A 16,905-nucleotide genomic window follows, 5' to 3' on the forward strand; every position below is an offset into this window, starting at 1 on the left:
ATTCTCCAGGCAATAATACTGGAGTCAGTTGCCATTTCCTTCTCCAGGGATCAAACCCAGGTCTCCTGCATTGCAGGTGCATTCTTTACCATCTAAGCTACCAGAGAAGCCCACTGTTTCCTTAATAACATGCTATATGTGAGGCAAAACTCATCAGTTTAATTTTTATGTAAGCCAAGTAGCTTTAGCACCCTACCACCTTCACCCCACCTAAATTACCATCCCTCAAATTCTGGCTCATATCTAAATGTCATCTCTAAAATCTGTTTGTTTCTACCAATCACCACCGGCGTTTGGTCACACAGTTATTTGGATTGCTCTAGCAAATTAACAACAGCCAAAGGGTTCATAGCTTTAACTTGTGTTCCAAGACCAACTTCCTAAACCAAGTTTAGGTCTCCTGTAAGCCACATAATCCAAGCAAGCCAAAATCTATTACTTTCACAGAGTTTCATGAAAACCATTTGATGTTTCAACAGCAAAACATCATTTGCCCTCAGCAAAATCTTTCATCTACAGTGTTCGGTTCAATCAGCAAAATGTTAAGAGGCATCATTATTTCTCACATTGTGTAAATAAGGAAACAGAAATCAGTAGGCTAAGTAAGCTGTGTAAGCTCAAAGAGCTTAGAACCCCAATTCATTTACTCAGCATATATCACTTGAATGCCTGTTGTATTTCAGGCTCTTGAATCCAGCAATAGACAAAATATACAGACCACCTGCTGTCACAAACTTTAAATTCTAAAAAGTATAATTTGCAAATAAATAAGTGGGTAATACTTGGGCTATCAAATAATAATATGTACTTGTGAAGAAAAATAAGGCAGCTAGCAATTAGGATGTATGATTTGAGGGTGAGAAATGCAATATAAAAATAAGGTATTCAAAAAGAACTCACTAAGAAGGTGGCATTTGATCAAAGCCCAAAAGAAATGAGTGACCAAACTCAGTGGAAATATAAAGAAAAATGGTGTCTGTCACACACAGGGAAGGTCCTGGCATAGAAGCTGCCTAGAGTGTTTGAGAACTACAGTGGAAGTATTACAGAATGGTGCCAACTTAATTTATGCTAATCTGTCATTACCATCTTTAGATGCCTTTGCTATAGAATTCTGTTTGGCATATCTACATGGAAAGTCAAATATGCTTTACAAAATGAAAGCTATGAAATCCACAATTATTTTATCCCTTAACATATCTATCATATTGATACTTACTTGTCATGATATGAATTCATCCTTCACTCATTAATGGTGCCACAAATTAACTGAAGTGACTGGCAACTAAGTACATGAAGCATTAATTTAGCTTCTTAACCAAGGAAAAGAGTGATTTTGGTCTCTCTAATTCCTTCTCATTTTAGGGACTAATTTAGGCTTGGCAGTACTTTGTTTAAGATGTATTAAGACTTTTAGGAAATCATTGTTTAAAAAGCCTTAAGAGAAATTACTTTTTATAACCAAATAAAATTGAACAAAACTGTGCATTTAAAAATTATAATATCTGACCATATCTATATTTTTAGGGTTCCTTGTTTTGCACGTAGGTTTTCAAGACAGATTAATCATTATTAATGGTGTCTATGAAAGAGGATCATTTATATTATCTTATGAGTCTTATATGATGATCATTTATCTAAAATCTGAATCCATTTAATGGTATTTGAGCAATTTCAAAATGGTGATGGTACAGATTCCAGTCTAAGTGCCTAGAGTCTAGGCAGTAAGTTTTACTAACAAAATCTGTGGTTATTACTTGTAAGACAAACCAGTTACCAAGTAAATTCTTCACCTGCAGTATCATGCTTACTGTTACTTAAGTCATATGGCAATGAATGTTCAGGTCTTTAGCAGTTTGCAGCACATTTCTAATGCATTTCACTTTGATAATATTTCCTTTAAATCACTTCCAAGAAAATGAGTAAGGTAGATTTCTTCCTTTTCAGTTCAGCCAGATGTTCAAATACACATACGGAAGAACAAGAATTCCAAGGACAAAAAGCCAATCAATTCCATAAACAGATGTATACAAACAGGAACCTCTTACACTGGGATATTTTTTAAAAAATCTAAATTGTGTTAAAGTACACTTTAAGGTTATTCACATATTTTCCAATAAAAACTACGATGGAGCTGCTTCAAGCACAATAACAATAAATAGCAAAAAGAAACTTTTAAAAATCCTATTCGTCCTGCAGCCTCCTGCCAGAGTCTCACACAATAGCAAATACTTAGGCTGAGAATGGCTCCACTGGAGCAACACTAATACATTTGACACAGCTTCCACCCCGTCATTATGCAGAGGAGCCTGTGCTTATCCCTTTGTAAATTGGAGGCTCTTTTAACCAGGAATCCCAGGATGAAACGGAACCATTTTCCTCACGGCAAAACAAATCCTTCTCCAGTGAATTTTGTTATTGTTTATTGTTACACTGTTTTATCAGCACTAAACTGTATGAAAGCTTCAATTAGTTCTTGATGAATGATCCCATAAAAGCATGTAGTTTCATTTCCCCTGCCACCAGATATTTCACTGAGTGTTATTAAATGAAATATAATTGGGATAAGATTCAGGAAACTCAGAGAAGCTGTAGTGCTCTCAGTTCAGCCTAAAATGGTTAGTCATCAGTGTAGCTGAATCACATTCGACACACTGTACATACAAATTCCCATCGCTTGATCCTGGGGATAATGTAGAGGCACTAGATACAGTCTAATGCACAATCTCTGTCCTTTAGTGAGGATAAAGGCCTATGGTGTGGTGCTGAGTTCAGTGCTGGGTCAAAGAGTTGATATCTCCATAGAGGAGCCAAAGGAATCTGTATGAATCAGATTTCTGCCTGATGGAATATATTCATGTTATATGTTTCATACGATCTACTGTATTGTTCCAGCAGTGGGTGGAAGCCATCCATTTTCTTCTTTCTCCTTGGTAGAGAAACCGTAATATTCAGCTAGGCATAGCGATACATCTGCCTCCTTTGTTTGTGACCGTGTTGCTGCCAACAAAATGTAGAAATGGGGTATGAGACTTCTGAGAAATCGCATTAAACGGAGCTGACTCAACTGGAGGCAGACTCTATAAAAAAAATCTCTCTATGTTCCTTTCTTCTTTTAGCCTTTAACACAGAAGTGAAAACTAGAGCGTTAGCAACTATATGGGATCAGGATGTGACTTTAATATGAAGACCATGTAGGAGAGTATTAGTGCAGGAAAACAGAATCCTGAGGGCCTGAAGACATTCTGGAGCTAGCATCTAAGCCTTGAACCGCAATCCCAGGCCTTCATTAATGTATGACACTCTACTCTTTTGATTGAAACACTGTTATAAGCAACACAACTCAACTATAACTGAGAGAGCTGTAGATCCTTAATATGTTTTTGGATAACTAAACACTACTCTCTGTTGGTCATTCTGTGAAGCATTTTAAGGCATGGTAACATTTCATCTTTAAAACAAACCTATAAATTAGGTACTGATGTGATCTCCACTTTACGGATAAGAAAACTAAATCACAAAGCCATCCAACACATAACTCAGTTGGTGGTGAGGGGCTAAAGGAGAGGAAAGGGACTGGAATTCCAGCACTGAATGTTTATTTCTTTAATGAAATGGATAATATGTTTGTATTTTATCACTTGTTAAGAGACTGTTCTAATTTCTTGGGAAACAAATGAACAAAAAAAGCCTCCTGTTCACATGGATCAAATACTCTCAAACAGCCTCAAGAGTTCTTATCTTGAATAGAGGTTTCAAAGTGTGGTTTGCAAACCTCTTGGGAAACCAAGATCTAGTGAATATACAACATCAAAACTATTGTCATAATAATACTAAGACTTTTTTTTTCTTTACTCTGTTCACAATTACACTGATGGTGCAAAAGCAATGGTGGATAAAACTGGTGGCAGTTTGTACCAAACCACTAGTAGTCATAGTATTTCTCACTCCAACAGATCCACAGTTAATAACTAAATTAATTAAAGAATTTCCCTTAAGAACATACTTGGTGAAACAGTAAAAATGTTTAATTTCATTAAATCTTGAAACCTGAGTATACATCATTTTAATATTTTATTTGATGAAATGGGAAGATTACAAAATGCACTTCTGCTATATATTGTAATATGATGGTGATCTGGATGTAAAGAACTTGTGCGATTGTAATCAAAAGCTGAACTAGCCAGTCTCTCATGAAATGGCATTTTATTTGAAAGAATTAATAACAAACTACGGTTACTTGACATGAATATTTGGTAGGTATTTTATAAAAAAAATATTGAAGTAAATCTGTCAGAGGATGCACCCAACAGAATTTGTGCTGCCAGTGATAAAATTTGAACCTTTTAATACTTAATTTTTTCTGGTGAAATTAGTGGTGATATTGACAAATGTGATGTTTTGATATGTGGAAGTTCTGCATAATTCCATGAACTAGTATTCTCTGAATGATCAATGTATATGTTATGTACATGCATGGGTAAAATCATCTACCAGTAAAAGATCCATTCAGAGTGTGTAATAAACTAATGGATTTTAATGTAACAAAGTATCAAAGGTATACTGATACGATTTCAGAGCTCACATAGTAATCTTTAAGAGGACAACCATTTGCTGAGTTTTGGTGTAATATCAAAGAATACCTACAATTATATGTGATGAAAACCAAATAGCTGCATGAGGCTGTATTTTCTTAACGGATTTCAATCATGAGTTGCAGCAGATGAAGATACAGATATAAAAACTGACTATTCTTATTAATTTAGATATTAAAGAGATATGCAAAAGTATAAAATAATATCATTCTTATCCCTTAGTCCTTTTTTGTTGGGAGTTATTTTTCATAAAAATGCTACCTATGTTAACATGCAATGGGTTTAATATTGCTATTTTAAATGATTTGTCTTAAAATACTTAAAGTTTTTTCTTGGTTTCAATTTTTAATGGTAAATAGAGACAGATATAACCCATAAAACAAAATTCATGAAACCAGAAAGTTTGAGAACAGATTGTCTAACACATGGCCCTTTATCTTCCTTGGTTGGACGATTTTTCCTGATACTGGAAAATATTTTAGTGGTAAGCAATTTACTTTGAAAAAGAAAACCAAGTTATTCAGACTGTTTTCTTTTATTATTTCTATGGGACTCATAGCATTTCACATGTGCTTCCCTCAAATTTTCCATTATGCTAGAAAGACTCAGTAGCAGAAGAAATTTATTAGTGTAAATTTTGTGACCTGACTATAATCACAAAATTATGCCAGATTTCTCTTATTTGGAATGAGAAAATTAAAGTTCAAAAGCATGTCACCTTTGACACTGCAATTAAGCCAACACTGAGGAGCCTGCAGAATAGATAGAAACGTCTGTGGCTAATTTCTCTAAATGTTGCAACTGCTGTTTTCTCTAAATTCCTAAGAATCAGAATGATTGCTGCAACCTTTTAAAAACTGAATAAAGGAGGATTACCTTCCCTTATGATTTGTTATTCTTATATCATTATGTTCAAGAAAAAAATATACTTTCCACAATCCAACCAAGGCTGCCACTTAAATATAGCATCATATACTATTCAAGTATCTCCTTAAAATTAACAACTTATGACCAGAGATATATTAATACATCTTTTGTTACCTGTACTTTATTGATCAGAGATGTTTCAAAATTCACTTACCTAACAAATTGTCAGCCACAGGCGTTAGTTTCTGCAGAAAATCACCCCATCAATAATGTGTTAGATGACATCAGTCATCTAAACTGTTTTTATATATTTAATATAAAGATAATAAGATTTGTTCTTTATGGTTGTTGTGAGATTAAAAAGAGAGAACAAGCTTGAAAACACCCAAGAAACATGTGCTTAAATACTTTGGATTTTGATACTTTGATTTTTATGGCTCTAGAAGGTCCTCTAACAATAAAATATCTCTCATTCACTATGGTGGCCATAAAAACATACCCTTTTGATCTCTCACAACTGCGACTGAGAATAACTGACCTTTGGCCTCAGGACCTATCTCAGCTACAGAGTTGGCACTGAAGCTGTGCTTCCCACAGGCTGCTCCCATTCAATGACTGACAAGACATCAGTACTAAGACGCCTGTTCCTGAGAAAATCACAGTTCTCAGTATTCTAACCAGAAGTGTTGAGAGTTCAAAAAATCAAGTTGCCCAGAATTATAGAGCTAAAGAGCTGAGAATGTTTAACTGAATTTTTCACTAGGTAGAAGGCTGTCTTGAAATATAGAGCTACAAAGATTTGTGAAGTGGCTTCAGTTGCTTATGAATAAAATACAGAAAAGTAATAGGCAGAAAACATGGTATCAGCTAACCCAAACCTTTGTAATCACAATTTTAATTCAGAAATTCAAATCCATTTTATTTTGTGCATGGCATCCTCTAACCACATGTACATTTTAATTGGTAATATAAATTATCAAGTTATTATAATGAGTTCTATTCTATTACATATTCAAGTCTTACAGACAAACAGACACGCACACAAACACGTATATTTTAGTCCTCTCTCAAATGTATAACCTCACCCACTTCCTGCTTCTGATTCCCACAATCTTAAATTTAATATATTGTGAATCACCTTTTCATATCTTTTTAGACACAGAATAGAGAAGCCAATTTATAATTTTCTATTATAAACATGCTTAGATTATATGTATAACAATAAAAAGTAAACATTTTTGTTGTTTAGTCGTTAAGTCATGTCCTGTCTTTTGTGACACCAAGGACTGCAGCCCGCCAGGATTCCCTGTCCATAGGATTTTCCAGGCAAGAATACTAGACTGGGTTGCCACTTTCCTCTCCCAAAAAAGTAAACATATAGGCAATAAACAATAAAATAGTCAATAATAAAATGTAAAAATTACTTTAAACATTTTCTGTACTCTGCCCTAACATCTAAGCATTTCAGCATTTTTCTTAGATGTTACATTTATTTGTAGTCATAATACCAGTTAATATCCAAAACTCTCATAACCCAATCAGATTTCAAATTTATACAAAGATATATTCTTCAGTTAAATACAAACTTATGGAGAGGAAAATAGTGGCAATTACATAATTGGCAATGTTGATGACCATGATGATCACAGCCTAGCACTCATTACTTTTCACAGTTTCCCTAATACTCAGTTTCACAACAGCTCCTTTAGGTAGATGAAGTTGATAAACCTTTTTTCCTAAAGAGAAAAACCTAAAAGTTCAGTTGTTTTGTTTGTTATCAAATAAATTGTTCTGATTTTAATATCCTCTTCTAGATCACAAATAGCAAGAAGTGAAGGAAAACTGCCCTATACAATTCAAATCTACAGCATCTGTTCACCATTCATATATTATTTTTCCAATCCTTGTATTAGAGTTAAAGGAATACAGACACTAAGCTTTTGATACCAATCTTCTTTTCTTGATAACTAGATAGTACCATATTTTACCTATCAATTAAAATGGTTCAAGTCAAATGGGAATATTTTAAAAGTAAATTGCATGTAAAGATGTCATTTCTCCCAACCTGGTCTGTAGATTAAATGCAGTCTCCATCAAAATCCCAGCAAGTTATTTTGTTCATATCAAAAACTGATATTAAATTGTATATGGAAATGCAAAAGACCCATAAGAACATTTTGGAGAATTGACATTCCAGAGTTCAAGATTTACAATAAAGCTACACTAATCAAGAAAGTGTTGACAAAAGGATAGACAAATAGATCAACGGAACACAATAGAATGCCCAGAGATAGATCCACATAAATACAGTCAGCTAATCCTTGACAAAGAAACAAAGATAATTTGATTGTGCAAAGATATTTTCAATAAATGAGGCTGGAATAATTAGCCATCTATATGCACAAAATAAAGAATCTGGACACAGAACACATAGATTCAAAAAATTAACTTAAAATGAATCATGGACCTAATGTAAAATATAAAACTATAAAACTTTTAGAAAATAGCACAAATGAAAATCTAGATAACCTTAGGTAAGGTAATGACTTTTTACTTACAACACCAAAGGCATGATCCATGGACAAAAGAACTGACAAGCTGGACTTCATTAATGTTAAAAATTTCTGTTCTGCAAAAACACTGTCAAGAGAATTTTTAAAAAGCCACTGATTAGGAGAAAATATTTGCAGAAGACATTTCTGATAAAAGACTGTTGTGAAAAATATACAAAAAGCTTTTCAAATTCAACAATAAGAAAACAAACAAACCAATTAAAAAGTGAGACAAAGGTTTGAACAGACACTACACCAAAGAAGATATACAGATGCAAATAAGAATTTTAAAATATGCTCCACATACTCTGGTCATCATAGAAAAGCAAATTTAAACAACAAAGAGATACTACTATCCACCCATTAGAATGCTGGCAAAAATGTAGAGCAATAGGAATTACAATTCTCAGTGCTAGTGGGAATATAAAATGATAAAGCCACCATGGCAATTTCTCACAAAACTAAAAGTAATCTTATCATATTGTCTAGCAAGTATGTACCCTGGTATTTACACAAAGGAGTTGAAAACTTGTCCTGCATGCAGATGTTTATAGCAGCATTATTCATAATTGCCAAAACTTGGAAGCAACTAAGTTGTCTTTTAGTAGAATAGATAAATGAACTGTGGCATACTTAGATAATAGAATATTATTCAGAGCTAAAAAGAAATGAACTATCAAGCGATGAAAAGATAAGGAGGGAGTTTAAATACATATCATTAATTGAAAGAAGCCCACTTAGAAAGGATATGCACTGTATGATTCCAACTACATGACATTCTGGAAATGGCAAAACCATGGACAGTAAGGGGATCCGTGGTTACACTGGTTAGGGCAAAGAAAGGATGAATAGCAAGAGCACAGAGGATTTTTAGAGCAATGAGATTGTTCTGTAATACTACAATTCTTGATCCATTTCACATGTGTCCAAATCCATTCAATGCATAACACTAAAATGCACCCTAATGTAAGCTTTGGACTTTGGGTAATAATCATGTGTCAGTGTAGGTCCACTGATGGTAACAAAAGTCCTATTCTGGTGAGTAATGGTGTTGTAGGAGAGTCCGTGCATGTATGGAGGGCAAGGAGTATATGGAACCACCCAGTACTTTGTGCTCAGTTTTGCTATGAACCTAAAACCGCATTTAGACTATTTTTAAGTAGTTTTCATACCATCTGGGTAACATTTTAAAATGATAATCTGAGAGTTGGGTACTGGAAGCAGTATTTTATAGAGCTTTTGGAGTTTCCCTTGGGAGTCTTCATAATGCTGTTGGGCTTCTACTTTAAAAGACTTCATTTTGCTAAGGGTGGCATTTCCCCCACTTTGAAGATTCTAACATGTTTTAAAGGTCCTCTTTTTGAAGAAATGAGTATCTGTGGAATTCTCTGATGAGAAAGTTTCCTATTCCAGGAGAAAAGAAGTCCTCTGTTGAAATTATTTACCAGATTATGGTTTTAACCCTGGAGACAGTCTAATCCCTGACAGGGTTATCATCTTTTTGAAAATATTAATATGTTTGAAAAAAGGTTCTACTTCTGAAGAAATTATTATTGCTAGAAGGAGGCTATCTTTAAAATTTTAGTAAGTTGTTGTTTTCAAGTATATTCAGTAGCATAGGATGACTTCACTGGGGAAGCATTAAAGTAGATGTAATTTATTCTATCAGCAATTTTATAGAATTCTATGAACACTGGAATAGAACTAGTATCTCATGATGCGTGTGAATCAATATTTCCATTTATTAAACTAAACAGATAAGTGAAATGTATGTAACTTTATTTATATGCCTGACTAGTCATATATCGGAGAAGGCAATGGCACCCCACTCCAGTACTCTTGCCTGGCAAATCCCATGGATGGAGGAGCCTGGTAGGCTGTGGTCCATGCAGTCGCTAAGAGTTGGACACGACTGAGCGACTTCACTTTCACTTTTCACTTTTCACTTTCCTGCATTGGAGAAGGAAATGGCAACCCACTCCAGTATTCTTGCCTGGAGAATCCCAGGGACAGGGGAGCCTGGTGGGCTGCTGTGTCTGGGGTTGCACAGAGTCGGACACGACTGAAACGAGTTAGCAGCAGCAGTCATATATATTTTTTTGCATATTATTTATTTTTTAATTTTTATTTTATTTTGGGGTATAGCTGATTAATAATGTTGTGTCAGTTTCAGGTATACAGCAAGGTGATTCAATTAAACATATACATGTATATACTCTTTTTCAAATTATTTTCCCATTTAGATTATTACTGAGTATTGAGCATAGTTCCCGGTGCTATACAGTAGGTCCTTCTGGCTGTCTATTTTAAATATAAAAGTGTGTACATGTCAATCCCAAACTCCCAATCTATCCCTCCTCCTCACCCTTCCCCCTGGAAACCATAAGTCTCTAAGTCTATGAGTTGGTTTATATTTTTTATTTTTAATATATAATAGAGTCTCTTAAGCAATGATAAATATTAGGTCCAGCATTAGACTACTAATAAAGGAAATACATACTCTTTATCAATAGTCCTTTTTTAAACCCATTTCTAAAACCAAGTATTTCCAGAGATCATACAATATTTCTCATGTGGAGAATTCACATGAATGAACTGAAACAAGATAAGAGGAATAGAGAAATTATAATTATAAATATTTTAATGTTTCATAGAGAAAAGAAAAAATAAATGAGAGAAAGGAAGGAGAAAAGAGAAGTGAAGAAATAAATTAGGTGATTATGCAAATACTGTCTTACATATTTAATGCAAAGAACTGAGTCATTGTAAAGACCCTGATGATGGGAAAGATTGAAAGCGGGAGGAGAAGGGGACGACAGAGGGTGAGATGGTTGGATGGCAACACTGACTTCATGGACATGAGTTTGAGCAAGCTCTGGGAGTTGTTGATGGACAGGGAGGCCTGGCGTGCTGCACATGGGGTCGAAAAGAGTCGGACACAACTGAGTGACTGAACTGAACTGAATTGAACTGTCCTACTTATTTCCCTGTAGGATCTGAAATACAAAGAGTAAATAAATGCAAATGGGGGGGTGGTAAAAATAAGGAACTTATTGACCTGTCTAGTTTTAATAAAAACAATAAACTGAAACCCAATGGTTGCATTTTAGTGAGGCTTTATTTAAAATGTTTTTTTTTTTTAATTTACCATGTGTTGTATATGAGAAATAAGCTAATTTTAAAACATCTTTTATGCAACTTGAAAATCTCAGGAAAAGATATCCGAGGTATCAGTACAGTTCAGTTGCTCAGTCATGTCCAACTCTTTGCGACCCTATGGACTTCAGCATGCCAGGGTTCCCTGTCCATCACCAACTCAGGGAGCATACTCAAACTAATGCCCATTAAGTCGGTGATGCCATCCAACCATTAAATCCTCTGTCATCCCCTTCTCCTACCATCTTCAATCTTTTCCAGAATCAGGGTCTCTTCAAATGAGTCAGTTCTTTGCATCAGGTGGCCAAAGTATTGAACTATCAGCTTCAGCATCAGTCCTTCAATGAATATTCAGGATTGATTTCCTTTCAGATGGACTGGTTGGATCTCCTTGCTGTCCAAGGGACTCTCAAGAGTCTTCTCCAAAACCACAATTCAAAAGCATCAATTCTTTGGTGCTCAGCCTTCTTTAAGGTCCAACTCTCACATCCATATATGACTATTGGAAAACCCATAGCGTTGACTAGATGGACCTTTGTTGGCAAAATAATGTCTCTGCTTTTTAATATGCTATCTAGATTGGTCATAACTTTTTTTCCAAGGAGCAAGCATCTTTTAATTTCATGGCTACAGTCATCATCTGCAGTGATTTTGGAGCCCAAGAAAATAAAGTCTCTCACTGTTTCCACTGTTTCCCCATCTATTTGCCATGAAGTGATGGGACTGGATGCCATGATCTTAGTTTTCTGAATGTTGAGCTTTAAGCCAACTTTTTCACTCTCCTCTTTCACTTTCATCAAGAGGCTCTTTAGTTCTTCTTTGTTTTCTGCCATAAGGGTGGTGTCATCTGCATATCTGAGGTTATTGATACTTCTCCCAGCAATCTTGATTCCATCTTGTGCTTCATCCAAGCCAGCATTTCTCATGATGTACTCTGCATATAAGTAAAATAAGCAGGGTGACAATATACAGCCTTGACATACTCCTTTCCCTATTTGGAACCAGTCTGTTTTTCCATGTCCAGTTCTAACTGTTGCTTCCTGATGTGCATACAGATTTCTCAAGAGGCAGGTCAGGTGGTCTGGTATTCCTATCTCTTTATGAGTTTTCCACAGGTTGTTGTGATCCACACAGTCAAAGGCTTTGGCATAGTCAATAAAGCAGAAATAGATGTTTTTCTGGAACTCTCTTGCTTTCTTGATGATCCAACGGATGTTGGCAATTTGATCTCTGGTTCCTCTGCCTTTTCTAAAACCAGCTTGAACATCTGGAAGTTCATGGTTCATATATTGCTGAGGCCTGGCTTAGAGAATTTTGAGTATTACATTACTTGTGTGTGAGATGAGTGCAGTTGTGTCCATGTGTATAGTTCAATTCAATCTCCCACAACATCCCTTCATTTGAATTAATGCAGAATTTGTTAATGTAGGAAACCATAACTTCATATGAAGAAAGAAAGGAAATGCAAATTACAAATGCAAATCTCGGCACTAAAATTTCAAGGCAGAACTTGGTACTGGATTTGATAATCTAAAACATGATTATGGCTATCCTTGGTGGCTCAGAGAGTAAAGCGTCTGCCTGCAATGCAGGAGACCCAGGTTCGATCCCTGGGTCAGAAAGATCCCCTGTAGAAGGAAATGGCAACCCACTCCAGTATCCTTGACTGGAGAATCCCATGGACAGAGGAGCCTGGTGGGCTACAGTCCACAGGGTCGCAAAGAGTCAGACACAACTGAGCGACTGCACTTAAAACATGATTAATTACTATTTTCAGGGACCATGAATCTAATTATGTTATATCCATTTACAATCTTTTTCCAATGCAGTATACACATGCATGGCCTTCTTCAGTGGTTCAGTGCTAAAAATCTGCCTGTAGTGCCGGAGATGCAGGAGACTTGAGTTTGATCCCTGGGTCAGGAAGATTCTCCGGAGCAGGGCATGGTAACGCACTCCAGTATTCTTGCCTGGAGAATCCCATGGACAGAGAAGCCTGGCAGGCTACAGTCCAAAGGGTCACAAAGAGTCAGACACCACTGAAGTGACTGAACATACATGCATGCATACATATATATGTATTGATCAATCAGTCATCAACTATTGTACATGTACTATGAATATAGTAGGTATTGTACTGTGGCTAGAAAATCTGTATAAGAATTTCACTTAATTTTGTGTCTTCATTCAAATGATAACCAGAAGACCAAGGAATAATTATCTCAGAGAAACGGAGGTATGATTATAAGGGAAGGTGAGAGGGGATATCAGGAAGCAAAGAAAAGTATTAATGAAATCTGGATAAGGATATCAGATGTGCTCTGGATGTCTAGTTCCAGTAAGGCTAGAGGTATTTTACCTCTTACTTCCATAGTGGGGACAGATAGGGGAGACACATATGCCAGTCTGATCCCTAGTGGTTCTTCCCTCTCTGACCTGAGTAAATAAGTAATATAAATGGAGAGAAAAAAAAAAACAAAAAACAGTGGTTCTTCTGCAAGGATTTTAGACGTTAAAATCCCATAGGAAAGACAGGACAAACATGTGAACAGAATTTGAGAATGCGTAACATACTCCATATAGTAGAGAGAGATGTAAATTGCCTCTTTAAAGTATGCGTGGCAATTCTGCCTCAGAGTTTCTAAAATCTCACCCCAAACCACTCTTCTTTAAGAGTGGATATGCATCTTTTAGCTGATTCGATCATGTTTTTTGTGCTTCTTAATTCAAATCTGAAATAATCTGATATTTGCAGTTCTTGTAAACTACATGCTTTAAATTATTTTGAATTTGATTGGCTTTAAATGGAAGACAGTAGCATAGCTCAATGCTAATACTCATATGTTTATGTATAGATCAAAATGCATACATTGCAGAATAGTTAATGATCCCCCAGTGAGAAAAGATGGAATAAAGGAATATATATAATGAAACTTATTTAATAATTTTCAACCAGATTGAATTTTCTTTGACTTTTTTAGGGAATAATTCTCTAAGGACAATCATGTTAGAAGCAATGTGCATGGTCACTAAGGCTATTTTTGTTCTGTATTTCAGGCTTAAAATATACCACACAAATAGAGTAAGATGCTGAAAATATATGTACTCTACCCTGATTAATGAATGCTATAGATATCTTTTTGCTCTGTCTGCTTGGTTAGCTTTGTTTCAAATGTGATACAGATCTCATGCTGCATGGCAGATCCAGAAATAGTCCATGTTCTTTAAATTCAGGCAATGTATCATATTCTATTACATCATGTCACATCAGACTATGACAGTAAAGCAAGAGTTATGTGGGTATGGGCCAGTTGGTAAACTGGTCCCAACAAACGACAATTTGAAGATCAAGTACAATATTCTTATGAAAAAAATATTTTAAAAAATAGAATCATAAATAACATATAAGACATGAAGGAGACTTTCCTATTTAGTTGCAATATCAACTTCCCACATAATTTTTCCCAAAACTGAAAAATGCAACTTGACCAGATATATTTATACAATCTGGAACTTAAATAAAGGTTTCCTACATCATATTTTGCCTTGGTATTTTTTATATATTAATTATGGAAAGATTAAATAATGCATCAGAGGCTCTTCTCACATCATGTATGTCTAAGAATACAATGGGAGACATTAGAGACCAAAAAGAAAGACTTTCAAGGATAAAGACTTTCAACATTCCGAAAATGAAGATCATGGCATCTGGTCCCATCACTTCATGGCAAATAGATGGGGAAGCAATGGAAACAGTGAGAGACTGTATTTTCTTGGGCTCCAAAATCACTGCAGATGATGACTGTAGCCATGAAATTAAAAAACTCTTGCTCCTTGGAAGAAAATTATGACCAACCTAGACAGCATATTAAAAAGCAGAGACATTACTTTGCCAACAAAGGTCCATCTAGTCAAAGCTATGGGTTTTCCAATAGTCATATATTGATGTGAGAGTTGGACCAGAAAGAAGGCTGAGCACCAAAGAACTGATGCTTTTGAATTGTGGTTTTGGAGAAGACTCTTGAGAGTCCCTTGGACAGCAAGGAGATCCAACCAGTCCATCTGAAAGGAAATCAATCCTGAATATTCATTGAAGGACTGATGCTGAAGCTGAAGGTCCAATACTTCGGCTACCTTATGCAAAGAACTGACTCATTAGAAAAGACCCTGATGCTGAGAAACATTGAAAGCATGAGGAGAAGAGGATGACAGAAGATAAAATGGTTAGATGGCATCACTGACTTGACAGACATGAGTTTGAGCAAGCTCTGTGAGTTGGTGATAGACAGGGAAGCCTGGCATGCTGCAGTCCACGGGTCACAGACTGAGCAACTGAACTGAACATGTAAATATCAATACTTTTTCCTCTTTATGTTAATTTTTATTGGAGTATAGTTGCTTTACAATTCCGTGTTAGTTTCTTTTAAAATATATATAGTTCCAAACAATAGAGCATATTAAATAAATTACAAGCAAACCTGGGAATACTAGAGGGAAAAATTAAGAAAATAATAGATGATAGTTTAGAATGCTGTAATTTTAAATTTCTCTGATACAGCAAAACGATTATTTAGAATTTAATCAAATTGCTTGTGAAAAGTGTATTTTAAATAGTATTGATAAGAAACTAAGGGAGATTCTAGGTAAAGAATAAATACTCTTTGTTTAAATCATAGCATTATTTTTTTGGTTTTATCCTAAGGCAAAAGTAAACAAATTGGACTTAATTAAACTTAAAAGCTGTTACACAGCAACGGGAATCATGAGCAAAATGAAAAGACAACCTAAAGAATGGGAGAAAATACTTGCAAAGTATATGACAGATATGGGGTTAATATCCAAAATATGTAAATAGTTCATACAACTCAACATAAAAAAAAGGGCAGAAGATCTGAACAGACATTTTTCCAAAGAAATCACACAAATGACCAACAAGCACATGAAAAGATGCTTGAAATCTCTGATCATCAGAGAAATGCAAATAAAAACCACATTGAGATATCACCCCACAACTGTCAGAATGGCTATCATCAAAAAAAAAAAAAAAAGTTGACCAGGACATGGACAAAAGGGAAACTTTACACTGTTGGTGGGAATGAAATTGGTGTGCCACTATTGAAAATAGTAAGAAGTTTCTCAATAAACTAAAAATAGAACTACCCAGAAACTCCACTCTGGGAAATATCTGAAAAAATAAAAAAACACTACTTTGAAAAGATACCTGCACCCCAATGTTCATAGCAGCATTATTTAGACTGCCAACCAGTCCATCCTAAAGGAAATCAGTCCTGAATATTCATTGGAAGGACTGATGCTGAAGCTGAAACTCCAATACTTTGGCCACCTGATGCAAAAAACTGACTCATTGGAAAAGACACTGATATTGGGAAAGATTGAAGGCAGGAGGAGAAGCAGACAACAGAGGATGAGATGATTGGATGGCATCACTGACTCAATGGGTGTGAGTTTAAGTAGACTCTGGGAGTTGGTGATGGACAGGGAGGCCTGGTATGCTGCAGTCCATGGAGTCGCATGAGCAACTGAACTGAAATGAACTGAAGGTATGGAAGAAACTTAACTGTCCATCAACAGAGGAATGGATAAAGAAATAGTAGATGGAACACTACCTAACCAATTAAGAAATGAAATTTCGCCATTTGCAACAACACGGATGGGCTTGAAGGTTAATATGCTAAACAAAATATTGATAAGTCTGACAGAGAAAGACAAATACT

The 16,905-nt window shown here is 35.4% G+C and overlaps 1 long non-coding RNA gene across 1 annotated transcript in view; it reads right to left on the bottom strand.

Annotated features, from left to right (window-relative positions):
• Positions 1 to 2,327: 2,327 nt before the first annotated feature.
• Positions 2,328 to 16,905, bottom strand: part of LOC112448131 (uncharacterized) — a 147,963-nt gene continuing 133,385 nt past the window's right edge. Inside the window, exons 4-5 of the long non-coding RNA XR_003036527.2 lie at positions 8,021 to 8,102; positions 2,328 to 3,000 (exon numbers count right to left, since the gene is read on the bottom strand). This is a non-coding gene — a long non-coding RNA (uncharacterized lncRNA). The remainder of the gene's footprint in view (positions 3,001 to 8,020; positions 8,103 to 16,905) is intronic.

The sequence above is a fragment of the Bos taurus genome, chromosome 9 (assembly GCF_002263795.3).
Source record: "Bos taurus isolate L1 Dominette 01449 registration number 42190680 breed Hereford chromosome 9, ARS-UCD2.0, whole genome shotgun sequence".
Lineage (NCBI taxonomy): Eukaryota > Metazoa > Chordata > Mammalia > Artiodactyla > Bovidae > Bos > Bos taurus.